General features: G+C 44.7%; 1 long non-coding RNA gene and 1 other non-coding gene across 3 annotated transcripts; both read left to right on the top strand.

Moving 5' to 3' along the window:
• Nucleotides 1-4,901: 4,901 nt before the first annotated feature.
• Nucleotides 4,902-4,973, top strand: TRNAC-GCA. Its single transcript has one exon. It is a non-coding gene; the product is annotated as a tRNA-Cys (tRNA).
• Nucleotides 4,974-11,508: 6,535 nt separating this feature from the next.
• LOC120865639 lies at nt 11,509-13,428 on the top strand. 2 transcript variants are annotated; one of them, XR_005721467.1, is made up of 3 exons: nt 11,509-11,583; nt 11,965-12,606; nt 12,737-13,428. It is a non-coding gene; the product is annotated as an uncharacterized LOC120865639 (long non-coding RNA). The 2 variants fall into 2 exon arrangements; XR_005721466.1 differs by having other exon boundaries at nt 11,965-13,428.
• Nucleotides 13,429-14,754: the final 1,326 nt, after the last annotated feature.

Here is a 14,754-nt window from a genome sequence, read left to right on the forward strand (position 1 = left end):
GCTTGTTTTCCTGCAACTAGACTGTTCCACCTGGGAGTGATGGGAGACAGGGACTTCTGAAGTGTGGGGAGCAGCTGTAATTACAGATAGAGCTTCACTCGCTTGCCTACTGCTCACCTCCTGCTGCGTGGCCAGTTCCCAACAAGCCATGGACCCGCCCCCAGGGTTGGGGACCCCTGTCCCAGAGGACTTGAGAGGGCTTGTTGCGATCAGCCCCACGGTAGCCCTCTGCACCTCACTGCTGCTCATCTAGGGAGCAGCGGAAAGACTAGCGCTTCTTCCCACTTTTAGATGAAGAAATGGCAGGTCAGGTAACCTCACCAGAGTCACAAGAACAAACAAACAGTTAAGAGGAGTGGCTAAGTGACCTGAATCTTAACTTCATGCTAGATCCTTGAAACAAAATAAAGTAAATGCCATTTGTGAAGCCCGGAGGCAACAGAACGGATGCAAAGCAGCAAAAGAGATACAGATCAACAGGTCTTCTGGCATTTCACCAGCCAGTTGGTGACTCTAAAGGGAGAGACAGAAATAGCTGTTGCTTTGAAATGTAATTGCCTTGGTCTGTCTAGGGAAAAAAGTGCGAGAGCTTTAATTTGGGGAAGTGACAAACTAAAGTGTTTTGAAATGTACTTAAGGAAAAAAAATCAAAGTGCTGAGACAGCTTTGTTTCTTAAGAACCACAATAGAAATTTGGGATAGTTTTAGTTTTTAGTCAGATATTTAGGGGACCCATGTGGTTTTTCTCTTAATGGAGGTTGCATTTTTATTTTTTAATTTTTAAAAGGGAGCCAATTTTAAAAAGGGAACTTTTTAGAAAGTTCCTTGGGAGATAATGTCTCTGACCTATATTAGACAGAAAGTAAAACTCAAGCTGTTAATTCTTTGATGGCTCACTGTATTGGAAAGCAATTCTCAGAATTCCTCAGACTGGACACTGATCACAGAATTTAGCATTGATGTTGGTGTATTCTATTCCACAGCTTCCCCCTGGACTTGCTGCTCACATCTGGATAAATTTCCTGAGTCCTGGCAGCCAGAGCTGATGTTTCATTGAGGGATATTTACTCCCACACAGCTGTTCAGCAGTTAGAGCAGAAAATCAACTCGGATACAATTAATACCATGTTGTAATAAGGAGACGTCGCCAAGAGAAACAGTTGCTGAATTGATTCTGATGACGCTGAGGAGGGTAACTATAATGATAATGGTGATTAATATAACCATTACTAGGTACAGACTCATAGAAGGAACATATTTTAGTCCTGGCTTTGTTTACACTGTTGCAATCTTTCATGCTCCAGTTAGGGAAGAAGATCACGCACAGCTGGAGATAAACTACGCTGGTCTGAATTCTCTACGTAATTGACAAAAACACACTCAACATAATTCAGATAGATGATGGAAGGACAACCCAAATACCAGTATGTTTCGCCTCCCCCACTGGAGATAAACATCTGGAATTGCCATAGTTCTTATAAACTGAATCCCCTGGTGGTCCAATGGTTAACCCTCTGTGCTTCCACTGTGAGGGGCTTGGGTTCCATCCCTGGTCAGGGAACTAAGGTCCTGCATACTAAGTTGTTGTCGTTTAGTCGCTAAGTTGTATCTGACTTTACGACCCATGGACTGTAGGTGGAAGGCTCCTCTGTCCAAGGGATTTTTCAGACAAGGATACTAGAGTGGGTTGTCATTTCCTTCTCCTTGGCTAAAAAAAGAAAAAGAAAGGTCAGGCAGTTGAAACTGAGTTAGAGAGAGCTGGGTGAGACCCTGATTACTCAGTATTCCTCCCTGTTTTGGGGGGAGGGGAACGCAGAATCATTAGAGCTCGCCCTAGACGCTAAATCTACCTCCCCTATGGGTAGGGGGTTGTGTTTCTCCACAGCTACCATTCTTGTACCCAGAGGACAACTCTCCTGTACTGGACCTGTTTGGAGAGCTATGGACCATTTAGCAATTACAGGTTCTATCTGCCCATAGTCCCCAGCCACAGTGACAACCTAACATGTTTCTGCACATTTCTCCTGGCGTAGAGCTCCACTGACCTGGGTGATGGGGGGGTGGGGGGTGGGGTGGGGTGGGTTTGATCACCAGACTTTGTGCAATTTGACTTTTTTTTTTTTTTAATGGTGGTATTGAAAAAACATGTGTTTATTTATGTTGGCTGCACTGGGTCTGAGTTCTGGTTTGCAGTATTTTCCTTATGGCATGTGAGCTTCTTGGTTGTGGGATCTAGTTCCTGACCAGGAATGGAACTGGGACCCCTTGCTTTGGAAGAGTGGAGTCTTACCCACTGGACCGGAAGTCCCTAACTGAATTTTCAGGTTGTTGATGGTGGTATAGTTGTTAAGTTGTGTCTGACTCTTGCGATCCCATGGACCATAGCCTCCTCTTCTGCGTGGGTGAGTCGTGTGTCACAGAAATTTCTCTCTCCAACTTGACTGTGAAGGTACTATTACAAAAACAGATTCTGGGTATCCAGTTTTCTTGGTTTCAAGTGGGTTCCAATGTTCTGCATCTTGGTTTCCAATGGTTTCAAGTGGGCCCAATGTTCTTCATTTTTTTTCTTTTAAAAAAAATATTTATTTGTGCATTTATTTTTGACTGTGTTGGGTCTTAGTTGCAGCATGCAGACTCTTCATTGCAGTAAGGGGCGGGCTTCTCTCTACGTGTTGCCTGGGGCTTAGTTGCCCTGTCTGTGTGGGATCTTATTACCAGGACAGGGGATTAAACCCATATCCCCTGCTTTGGGAGGTGGATTCTTAACCATTGGACCACCAGGGAAGTCCCATTCTGCATTTTTAAACAAACTCCCCAGGTGATTCCGAAGTTGGCATCCAACTTAACAAACACTGACCCAGAAAATGTTTTCATTTTTTTAAAGATGAGAGAATATGAGGCTCAGAGCTACCTAGCATCATGTTGGTAGCGTGGGGCTCTGGAGCGAGGCAGCCTGATAACGATTATGGATTATATAAAGGAGATCTCAGGAGGACAGACATCCCAGACTCAGTGTCAGAACTTCTTTATTTCTCTAGCTGTCTGCCCTTAGGGCCTTTCAGTCTTTTCATTTAAACTTCCAGCTCTCTAATTTGGCCATCAGAAGTAAATCCTGGAGGATCATTTTGTGAGCCATCTCTTAAAAGGAGTTTGAGATATTTGCTCTAATGAACAGTGGCATTTCTGCCCACCTGGAGAGAGTCAGAGATGGATGGAGAGGGGATGGGAAGGCCTTGGTCCCTGCATGGGGCCGCTGTGGGAGCTTTGGCCCCCTCCCTTGGCCACCTGCCACCCCACCCATTATGGGTATGTGGCAGGGAAGTTTGTGAAAAATTCCAGTTACTGGGATCCTCCTTACTACAACATCACTAAATGTGCTTTTATATTATTTTTAAGTGAACTTCACAGTGAGAAGGTAAATTTCACTTCCTAACCCCCTGCCAGCAGACCCACTCTGTACCCTGCTTTCCCCTGCCAGTCAATACTCCCAGGCTGTGCAATCAGTCATTATGGGTGTTCTGTGCAGAGATGGTTGGATACCAGCTTCCCTCTCTAATAAAATAAGGTGAATAATATGGGTTGTTGTTGTTCAGTCGCTAAGTCATGTCTGACTCTGCAGCCCCGTGGACTATAGCCCACCCCTGCCAGGCTCCTGTGTCCATGGGATTTCCCAGGCAAGAATACTGGGTTGTCATTTCCTTCTCCAGGAGATCTTCCCAACCCAGGGATTGAATTTTTCATCTCCTGTGCTGCAGGTGGATTCTTTACAACTGAGCCACCAGGGAAAACCCCCAAGCTCTGCCCCAGACAGAAGCAATATTGTAACAAATTCAGTAAAGACTTAATGCCCATACCAGCCCACCCCATCCTCTTGCCAAATTCAACTGGAATCCAACATGCTCGATCAGAAACAGAACTGAGGGTGTATTTACTTGCTGTGATCCATGAAGCCTGGGAATCCAGCGAGACCAGAACCATGGTCTGGCAGCTGGTTTCCTTCCTCTGCTCTTGCCTTCTGTGGTGTGTTGTGCACAAAGCGAACAGAGCGATCCTTTAAAAGAACTTTGATCAGGTCGCCCCCATCTCTGGTCTAAACTGGCCAAGGGCCAGAATAAAGTCTTCATACTCAGAATAAAGTCTAAACTTCGCAGGGCAGTTTGGCCATGCACACTTGTCGAATATCCTCTCTCCCCCTCCCCTCACAGGCTCCACGCCAGCCACATTAGTGTCTTTGCTGTGACTCAGTGAGGTAGAGATAATCTTGCCTCGAAACTTCACATTTATCCTTTCCTCAGCCTGGAATGTTCATCTCCAGCCATCCATATGGATTGTCCCATCAACGTTCAAGTATTTCTTCAATATATTATCCATAAGACCATCCATAATTACTCCAAATATAACAAAACCCACTCTCGTTACTCTTCATACCTTTAGTTATTATTCGTTTCTTTATAGCATGTACAGCCAGATCTCTCAGACATTTATGTATTATTGTCTGTCTGTCCCCCAGTAGACGGTAAGCTGGGACATTATCTGTTTTTTGTCTTCGTTGCTTAGAAGGCTGCTTGGTACATGGTAGGTGTGACTCAGGTGTCTTCAACCAACAGTCTCTTGAGGCGATCAGAGGTGACTAGATGACTTAGTGATTATGAAATCCCCAATCTTTTCCCTATGTCAGCACTTCACTCTTCTCACAACCCCCTCCATGCATATCTCGGTGGAACATTGCAAGCAATGACCACAATTTCTTACCCTCCCTGGATTCACGCCCTGGCAATGTGACTTTGTAGCTTTTTTCAAAAAGGGAGTCTTCCTCAATTCTTCAGCTAGGTTTGTGCCTTGCTTTGAACATGAACATGAAGCACTCACAGATTTGCAAGGTGCTTGTACAACAAGGGGCTTCCCTGGTGGCTCAGATGGTAAAGCGTCTGCCTGCAATGCGGGAGACCCAGGTTCGATCCCTGGGTTGGGAAGATCCCCTGGAGAAGGAAATGGCAACCCACTCCAGTATTCTTGCCTGGAAAATCCCATGGATGGAGGAGCCTGGTAGGCTACAGTCCATGGGGTTGCAAAGAGTCAGACATGACTGAGCAACTTCACTTTCTTTCACTTTGTACGACGAGACCCTGAACCTTCATGTGACCAAGACATGGCCTCCCACTGTAGAATGAGACACATGGCCCAGTTTCCCTTCCTGCCTCAGCTGGCACTGAGCCAACACTCAGAAGCTCAGTCTTTGACTTCAGACACACAAATGATCCCAGCTGAGAGTGGGCTGAGCTTACATCAGAACTGCCCTGCTGAGTCAGCCCAGACAGCTGACTTGCAGAATCATGGCCTAAATGGCAATGCAGTTAAGCTACCACGTTTGGAAGGGTTTGTTTCCTGGCAAAAAGTAACTGATACATGAGTGAGAAGTTAAGAGTTAAATAGTAAGAGAATGGGATTTTAATGGGCTTTGATAGATGCTGGTGTAAGATTTCATAGTTCCAATAACTAGGTCAAGCCCAAGGGGTAACATTATTACTGCTGGGCCATGGGGTGGATATACCTGGCCTTTAATGAGGGTTTTTTTTTAAATGCAGAGAATTAGTGTTTTCTTATTCTCCTGGTACCTTCTCTCTTTCAGAGGTAGAAAGGCAGGTCTGCAAAGCTGGTGTGTCTTTATAGCTTCAAGACCTTAGCATGTTGGATCATATTAGCAAGAGATTTGGATAATTTTTAAACTGAAAGATCACAAAGGTCTAATTTTTGAGAAGTTAAAATAGGGGTCCAGGGAATCAGCTAGCAGAGCCACTATTTTCCCTGGAATTGGTTATCTCAGGAGTTAGTTATCTCAGTTAGTTCAGTTGCTCAGTCCGAACTACGGAGTCTGACTCTTTGTGACCCCATGGACTGCAGCAAGCCAGGCCTCCCTGTCCATCACCAACTCTCGGAGTTTACTCAAACTCATGTTCACTGAGTCGGTGATGCCACCCAGCCATCTCATCCTCTTTTGTCCCCTTCTCCTCCTGCCTTCAGTCTTTCCCAGCATCAGGGCTTTTCTAACGAGTCGGTTCTTTGCATCAGGTGGCCAAAGTACTGGAGTTTCAGCTTCAACATCAGTCCTTGAGTAATCGCATCATAAATGAAAGGGGAGCCCCAGGAGAAGAATGGTTGAGAAATCAAAGGCAGGTGCACTGTCAAGCTGGGGGGGTCACTTGTGAGGTCCAGCAACGTGATCTTATCTCACTGCCATTAACCAATTTTTGTGGCTTTGTGAGAACTTTTTCATACCTCGGAGATTCAGATCATTTATCCTAAGACACAAATATCTGGCTCCCTGCCACAGTTCCTGGATGGATGCTCTAGAAGTTGTCCTTAAACTGGGATATGCCAGTTGAGGGCAGCCTGAGGAAGGAGTATTGGGTAGGAGCAGTGTTGAGTCTGTGCTGGTCCATGAGTGTGTCTGTGCTGGGCGGGGAGTTTTCCCGTGTTCAGAACCCAGTTGCTGAATCTGGGGGAGGGGCGGATATTTACAACTTCATTCAGGGATCAGATTCCAGGAATATGCTAATGATTGAACTGTGTAATCCATTGAAAGTTATTAGAGACCTTTGGAATTCGTGCTTGTTGGCATGTAAGAGAATTGAAGGAACTTCTAGAATGTGTTTCCTAAATGCACACGCTCTCTGCATCACACCATGAATGCACTTCTGCTAGAAAAATAAAAATAAAAAAGATATTACATGAGGCTCAGAAATAAAACCTCTGAATCAAGCTGCTCATGTGATCCAGCTGCTTATTGACTGAGGGATGATCTGTGAAGGGAAACCATAGGGCATTGTTTTGTGACAAGTCAATCGCACAATGAGATGCGGGAGCTGTGAGGATGCATTCACTCATCAACCAAAACCTACCTGTTCAAGGGTTTGGGTGGTTTACTGTCTACATTCCTGGAAGCATTCAGTGCAGAAAAGGCCAGTTTTTCCTTAATAATTCTAGCAGATTCTTCAGGATGTAGAAAGGAATGTATTTGGGCTCTGAGAGAAAAAATTTTTTCGTTCAATGACTATTCACTGAATGTTGTCCATGGGCCAGGCACTGTCCTAGGTTCTTAAAGTACATCAGGGGATAAAACTCACAAAGATTCTCTGTCCTGGGGATGGTGTGCGTGTGTGTGGAAACTGACAATAAGTAATAAACATAAGTAAGTAAATATAAAGTTTGTCAGAAGGAGATAGGTGCTAAGGGAAGAAAAATGCTAAGATAAGAGGTATCAGGAGTGCTGGAGGGGGACAGTGGCAGCATTTAAAAAGCAGTCAGGGGACTTCCCTCGTTGTCCAGTGGCTAAGACTCCATGCTCCCAGTCAAGGGGCTGGAGTTCAATTCCTGGTCAGGGAACTTGATCCTGAATGCCATTAACTAAAAGATCCTGCATGCTGCCACTAAGACCTGGCACAGCCAAATAAATAAATACATGAATATTTAAAAAATAAAAATAGCAGATAGTCAGGGTGGACCTCATTGAGAAGGGGGGATCTGGGCAAAGATCTGCAGGAGGTAAGGTCCACATGTCACCATGGAGAGATGACAAGCCCTCCTGTTTATCTCCGCATCTCTTCTCCCAAGAATCCAGTCAAATACTTTCTAGGCAGTAGTGGTTTAGTAAAACTCGACATAAATTAAAGATGACCAGACATTTCTTCAGTATGAAATGGGTGGCTTTTCAACAGATAATGGATAAAGAAGATGTGTTGTACAGATAGATCGAAAGATAGACAGGCAGATAGAGAGAGAGAGGAAATGGAATGGAATACCACTTAGCCATAAACAAGAATGAAACTTTGCCATTTACAGCAACATGGATGGATTTGGAGAGTATTATGCTTAGTGACACAAGTCAGACAGAGAAAGGCAAATACTGTATGATATCACTTGTGTAAACAGTAAAACAACCTAGTGAACAATACTGAAACAAGCTCACAGATGTAGAGAAAAAACTAGTGGTTACCAGCAGGTAGAGGGAAGGGGAGGGAATATTAGGGAAAGGGAATTAAGAGATACAAGCTACTATGTATAAAATAATCAAGCTGCAAGGATATATTATACAGCACAGAGAATATAACCAGTATTAAATAATAACTACAACAAAATTAAAGATGACCAGACATTTCTTCAGCATGGGCTGGGTGTCTTTTCTCAGAAAGGGAGATGGATAGTTTTATCCTTGATGTGTCTCTATTTTCTTTTCTTTTTAAAATGTCTATTCATATCCTTTGTCCATTTAAAAATTTTTATTTATTTATGTTTATTTGGTTGCACTGGGTATTTAGTTGCACGTGGGATCTAGTTCCCTGACCAGGGATTGAACTCAGGCCCCTTGCACTGGGAGTGCTGAATCTTTGTCACTGGACTTAGCCACCAGGGAAGTCCCTCTATTTTCTGTCTTTGTTCTTTCACTATCCTCTTGCCCTTTGCAATCTGGAGTCTGTCTGGATCACCCTAATGAAAGGACACCATTTTTGCCTCAGCCAAGCTCTAGTTAAAGGTGAATGCTTTTTATTTTCAGCAGCCACATTCTAGCTAGTGATGCTGCAGGAATGTGTACTGACTTTCCCCCTTCTGGTGGCCACAGGGCCAAGGCAATTCCAGGACACAGCTTTTTTCTTCTTCCTCCTCCTGCTATGAGAACCCTGGCAGGAAAGCAGGAAGAAAACCCTACCTCAGCTGTCAGAGGGGTAAGCTGTTAACTTCCTTGATTCAAGGGGAAAATAGAATTGATTGACAGACTAGAGAGAGCTGTTCCTCATTTACCCACCAGAAGATATTATATGGCTGTAAGCAGTGTTCAGGAGCATGAGAAGGTAATAAACTATGTGTATAAGCTCAGTTCTCCGGGGAAGGAGAGCGGCTGCCAAACCCACACTCAGATTGTTTCTTTCTCGTTTTTTTTTTTTTTCAGGTCCTCTGTGCATGCCATGCTTAATGAAGGTAATAAAAAGGTAAGATTATAAAGAAGAAAGAGACCCATCAAGGATGGAAGTTGCTTTATTTGCTCTCCTGTCAAGGAATTCTTCTCAACCCATCAGCATTTCAACACAGAAGGGGTGACTGGCTGAATGGAAGACATAGAACAGAAAAGCAAATCAGGGTCAGATGGATTATTCAGTGGATTTGCAGTGGCCCCAGCTTTATCATAGTTTTTTTTTTTTTCTTTTGATGGATATCTACCCATCCACCTCTCAAGAGACTGATAGCTTGTTCTCAAAAAGTGGAGCAGTTTTCATTTTTGTTTTTGGCAAAACATGTGCGGTGCAGCATGCAGGATTTTAGATCCCTGAACAGGAATTGAACCGATGCCCCCTATATTTTGAGTGCTGAGTCCTAACCACTGGATCGCCAGGGAAGTTCCTGGAGCTGCTTCTCGATCTTTGAGTACTAGCTGGTGTGTCAAAAACTGGGTCAGAACTCAGACTCTGCTGTACTGGGTCATCTTAGACAGGTGGCATGCTGTTTATTTGCCTCCTCCACCAGTCTGAGTACACAGTTGGGCGAACTGCAGGTGCCAAGTCAACATTCATATAATTAGGCTCTTCTATGCTTTTGGAGAAGGCAATGGCACCCCACTCCAGTACTCTTGCCTGGAAAATCCCATGGATGGAGGAGCCTGGTGGGCTACAGTCCATGGGGTTGCTAAGAGTCGGACATAACTGAGCGACTTCACTTTGACTTTTCACTTTCATGCATTGGAGGAGGAAATGGCAACCCACTCCAGTATTCTTGCCTAGAGAATCCCAGCGATTGGGGAGCCTGGTGGGCTGCCAACTATGAGGCTGCACAGAGTTGGACACGACTGAAGCGACTTAGCAGCAGCAGCAGCATGCTTTTCGTGCCTCAGTTTCCTCAACTGTAAAATAGTATCTAATACACCAAAAATGCCCTCCCCATTTTTTCCAACTGTACATGAAAATACTTCATCAACACATTATTCACTAGACTGAGATTAAGTCTATGGAGTTTATTAACTCCTTAAGGTAAGAGTCTTTGTAAATAAACACTAGAGAGTATTACCTTGCCTTTCCTGGAAACTTCCAGGTCTTAAGAAGTCCTGGGAAGAGTTATGACAGGACAGGATAATCATGTTACCATTGCAAATAAAGGACATATGTTGAACACAGTATATCAGATTCTGTACTTCTCTGTGTTAATTTCTTTAATCCTCACAACAAGATAGGGGTGGGGACTACTATTCTCCCCATATTATAGATGGGAAAACTAAGCTCATAGAGCTTGACTAGCTACGTTTCCTAATATTAACAGTTAACAAGTAGCAGAACCAAGACTTGAACTTGGCCATCTAGCCCCAGAAATTTGTCTTGTAGCTACCAAGCTAGAACAGCTCTTCAGAAAAGACTTTCACTGGAATCTTAAGCAAGCTTTGCTGTAAAGGAAATATACTGGCTCCCAGGTGACTGCTCTTTATTTAGAGTTTGTCACCTTCCTCTTCACTGCTCATTTTTTTTTTTTTTCTCCAAGTTTAAATTTAAGAAGAATTGCTGGGGCAATTATTCGTTTTGACAGGCAATATAAATAGCCATAGAAAATCCTTCCTGTTCATGTATTCAGCTAATAAAGGCCACTGTATTTACAATGGGCTAAGGACAATGGGAATTATTTGGAAGACACAATTTTTGTCCTCTAAGAGCTTTGCTGTCCATCAGAGAAACGAGAACAAACCCCTGAATCCTGAAAGGACGTGGTGAAACAGTGTGTTTTATGTATCCAAGGGGAGGACACAGACACTCTGCTTTGTAGAAATTGAACTTAAAAGGGAGATACAAAGTCAGGGAGATGTCTTGGGGAGGGGGCAACTTGACCCCAACCTTGTGGGGTGGATAGGACTTTGATGGGAGTGGAGGTGACAGTGCTATTCCAGCCTACTGTGTTACTGGCAGGGGTTACCCTAGAAGTTCCTGGACCTAGACTGGTGGGGTTCAACCCCTGGTTCAATGACTTATTAGCTTCAAGTCCTGAGGAACTTCCCAATTTGACCTCTCTGAGACTCGGTTTTCTCATCCAGAAGAAGGCAGACTGAGGGAAAGAGAGAGTCCCAACAGATGAAGTGTTCCAAATAGATAAGAGGAGCATGATCTATTTATGAGTAACCTGAAGCAGCGGGGTGACGGAAGAGGGAGGGTTATTAACCTCACCCTCTATAACTGAGGGAAAGAATAGTCATTTGAACCAGCAAGCGCAGTGAACTGAGGGAAAGAATGGTCCTTAGAACCAGCGATCGCAGTGTAGAGGGAGCCGCCTCTCAGGGAGCACTGCCCTTTATAAGAGGGGCGCAGCTGGATTAAAGGTGACGGAACAGAACAGACTAGGACAATGGACGCCTCAGACGCGACCCTCCCACCGCCTGCCTGGCTCCGCCCCTCTCTCCCTATTGGTTGAGCCCAACCAGGAAGCCACCTCCCGCGGGAACTGGGTGGGATCCCACAGGTCAGGCCCCCAGGATGCGAGTCAGTGAAGACAGGCAGATCGTGGGTCTGGAGGGCAGGACAGAAGATACCTGTCACAGAGGGGGAACACCGAAGGCAGGTAAGGTTGGCTGGTGCCATTTTGTCACTGTGCTGGGATATGATTCTGAAGGCAGTGGGACGGTGGAGAGTTTTTGAGCAGAAGGGACACAGTGACAGAATAAAGTCAACGCTGGGATGGAGACCGTCCGGGCTATTTTACCTCAGGCTCCCTGCCTTTCCGGTGTTATACACTTTCCTTGAGGCAACCACAGCAGCTGTCAGGACCTTCCCTCCCACCCTTAAGGGCAGCAACTCCTGCCTTCAGTTTGTAGCGGGATTCCCCAAGAAAGCTTTTTCTGGGATTGCCCCTCTCTCTCCTTTCTTACCTGTTTTAAAATCTTCTTGAGGGTTTAAAAATCTGCCCTGATAACTGTAACCTGGTTGGCTTTGAACTTTCTAGAAAGACGGAAAGCTGGATCTGAAGCAGCTACTTGAACCACAGTGTCACAGCTGTGATTGAGCCAAATCACCAAACACCATTTTCGAAGGAAACGGAACGTGCCTCATGACGGCCTGGCGCAGATCCCTCTGACAGACACATGAGGTAATGACTCCAAATGAGCACCTTCCCACGGACAATTGGAAAAGAGACTTCACATTGTGCTTCAGCCCGTAATTCGTTTGCTGTAGAAATGACTGCGCTGGTTGTACTGCACTTTTCCTCTCTGAACAATGCCTTTATTGAATCAATTTAAATATTCTTGGAAGGAAGCGCTTTGTGACAGAAGCAACCTGATGCCTGGATTTGGGCTTGAAACATGAAGGTGACCCTGGAACCCAGTCTTTAAGGGCTGTTTCTCTACCTGCTGATGGCTGTGTGTACGTCTCCCTTGCCACAAAGGACTTGACCCGGTCTTTTCCCCATCATTTTTGGGTGGAAAAAGACTGTGGGGGAAGTGGCAATGGAAACCAGCAACAGGGACCTCAGGGAACGGATGGATTTGCTCCTGTCCCTTTGTGAGGGGGGCTTTGAAGAACAGGTCGGTCTAGAGATGGCTTGAGATGAGATCAGTTGGGAAGTTTCAGTGCTTCTTCCTTTCAGGTGCTAATTCCAAGCCTCTATACCCCAAACCAAGGGTGCTACTGCTTCCTCAGAAAAACAGTTGAACGGTAAGACATTACATTTCGTTCTAGAAAGATGTTAATTCTTGTGCCTCTTATCCAAACCGTAGGCCACTCAGAAAGCTGGCTGATTGCAAAGAGGCTCGATTTCAAGGTGGGAGGAGTAAATGAGACTCCATTTCTGATGAACACAGATGAAGTTGCAGTTTGCCACTTTCAATCAATGACATTGGGTGAGAGCAGCAAAGGTCACCTCCTACCATGTGTTGTAAGAAAAATCTGAGATCCCTTTGTATTCTGGTCCTCGAGGGCAGTTTTCTGCCTCTTCCTGCTGTGCCCCTTGCTTAGAGGATGACAGATGAATCTGGACTGGGCTTCAGCTTTGCTTTTGGTTGCACATAAAATAGTTGCTTTAGAAACAATACCCTTGTGATTAAAAAACCACTGCAGCTAAAAATATTGAAGTCAGGAAGCGTCCCAAATAAAGGATTTGCCAAACACATCATCTAGGACAAAAAATTTTGCTGGCAGAACGTGAAATAAATATCAAAAGACTAAACTAATAAGGCACTAGGAAGCGATAGAGTTCTACTGGGTACCATTTGTCCAAGATGTTTATACATCTCCATGTAATTACAGCTAATCATATAAACTGTTTGTTTCAGCTTGAAATCTGTTCAGGTTGACACCTTCACCTTCACTTCTGTATTGATTATTTCTTTCCCATCTTCTGATCTCCTTCTGCCTCTTTTTTTTTTTTTTTTAAAAGAATAAAGTATTGTCAGAGCATGGGCTTGCAAAGCAGGGATTTGAGTCTATCTAATTATTTTTCCCCCTTTTCCTCATCTTTTTATTTCCAGCAACTCTCAGATGCACCTCAGATTCTCTCAATAAATCCTTATTTTATTTTATTTTTTTACCTGTTATGCTGATCTCCCTTCTTCCACTCCCCCCTCCTTTCTCATTCTTTCTTATTTCCTTAACTGCATTTTCTTTGTTTTATAGGATAGTTATAAGCTATACACATTCAAGTCTTGTGGATGGATTGTTCTGTTTTGTGGGCTAAGGCAAATATATGTCATGATGTCAACTTACTCTCTTGGAAGAGGAAGTCTGGGACTTCCCTGGAGATCCAGTGGTTAAGACTCTGCGCTTTCACTGCAGGGAGTACAAGTTCCATCCATGGTTGGTTCAATCCCTGGTCAGGAAACTAAGATGCCATGTGCCATGTGGCTTGGCTGACAAAAAAGAGAGGGAGAGAGAGAAAGACTTACACTGAAACCAAGACTATTCTTACTCCTTTGTCACCGCTTTCCCTGATCAACTGACCAAATGCAAGTTGGTCAACAGAAGGGGTGAACAATTGTCATGGTCGTGGTTATAATCCTCTCCCTATCCCCAAAAGGGAAGCTGTACCCAGAGATTGGAAAGTTTGTGAACAGACCGAGGTGATCCATGAGAGAGATGGGAGTTTCTATACTTCTATGGTTTGAACATCTGTGTTCCCCCCAATTTACCTCCAAGTGATGGCATTAGGAGGCAAGGCCTTTGGGGGATGATTAGGTCATGAGGGTGGAGCCTTCATAATTGGGGTTAGTGCCATTGTAAGAAAAGGGCCCACCCAGGGAGCTAAGTCGTCCCTTCGGCCATGTTAGGGCTCAGGGAGAAGGTAGCTTAGCTGTCCATGAAGAATGTCCTCATCAGAATCAATCTGTTTGCATCTTGACTTTGGACTCTCCAGCCTCCAGACTGTGAGAAATAAATTTCTGCTGTTTATAAGCCACCCAGGTAATGGTATTTTTGTTACAGCAGCCTGAATGGACTGAGACAGATAGAGAGCAGTGTTTTTGAGACATGAAAGGCAGAAGCCAGATGATGCTAGGGTAGAACAGGGGGTCTGTCTCATCCATTCCTTCCTTCAGCACCCACGTCCCCAGAATGGAGAGAGTCAAGGGCAACCGCAGGCACCAGGCAGAGCTGGTCTTCCTGTTGGACCTCACACCCCCTGACTCATCACTCCCTTGGATCATCACTGTTGGTCATAGCTAGGCATGATCCCAAGGTTCAGAGGTAGGAATTTTTACTTTCCTGTGTTCCAGAAAGGCCACTGGGATGTTTGAGTAACATT

The sequence above is a fragment of the Oryx dammah genome, unplaced genomic scaffold (assembly GCF_014754425.2).
Source record: "Oryx dammah isolate SB20612 unplaced genomic scaffold, SCBI_Odam_1.1 HiC_scaffold_7, whole genome shotgun sequence".
In the NCBI taxonomy this organism is placed as follows: Eukaryota; Metazoa; Chordata; class Mammalia; order Artiodactyla; family Bovidae; genus Oryx; species Oryx dammah.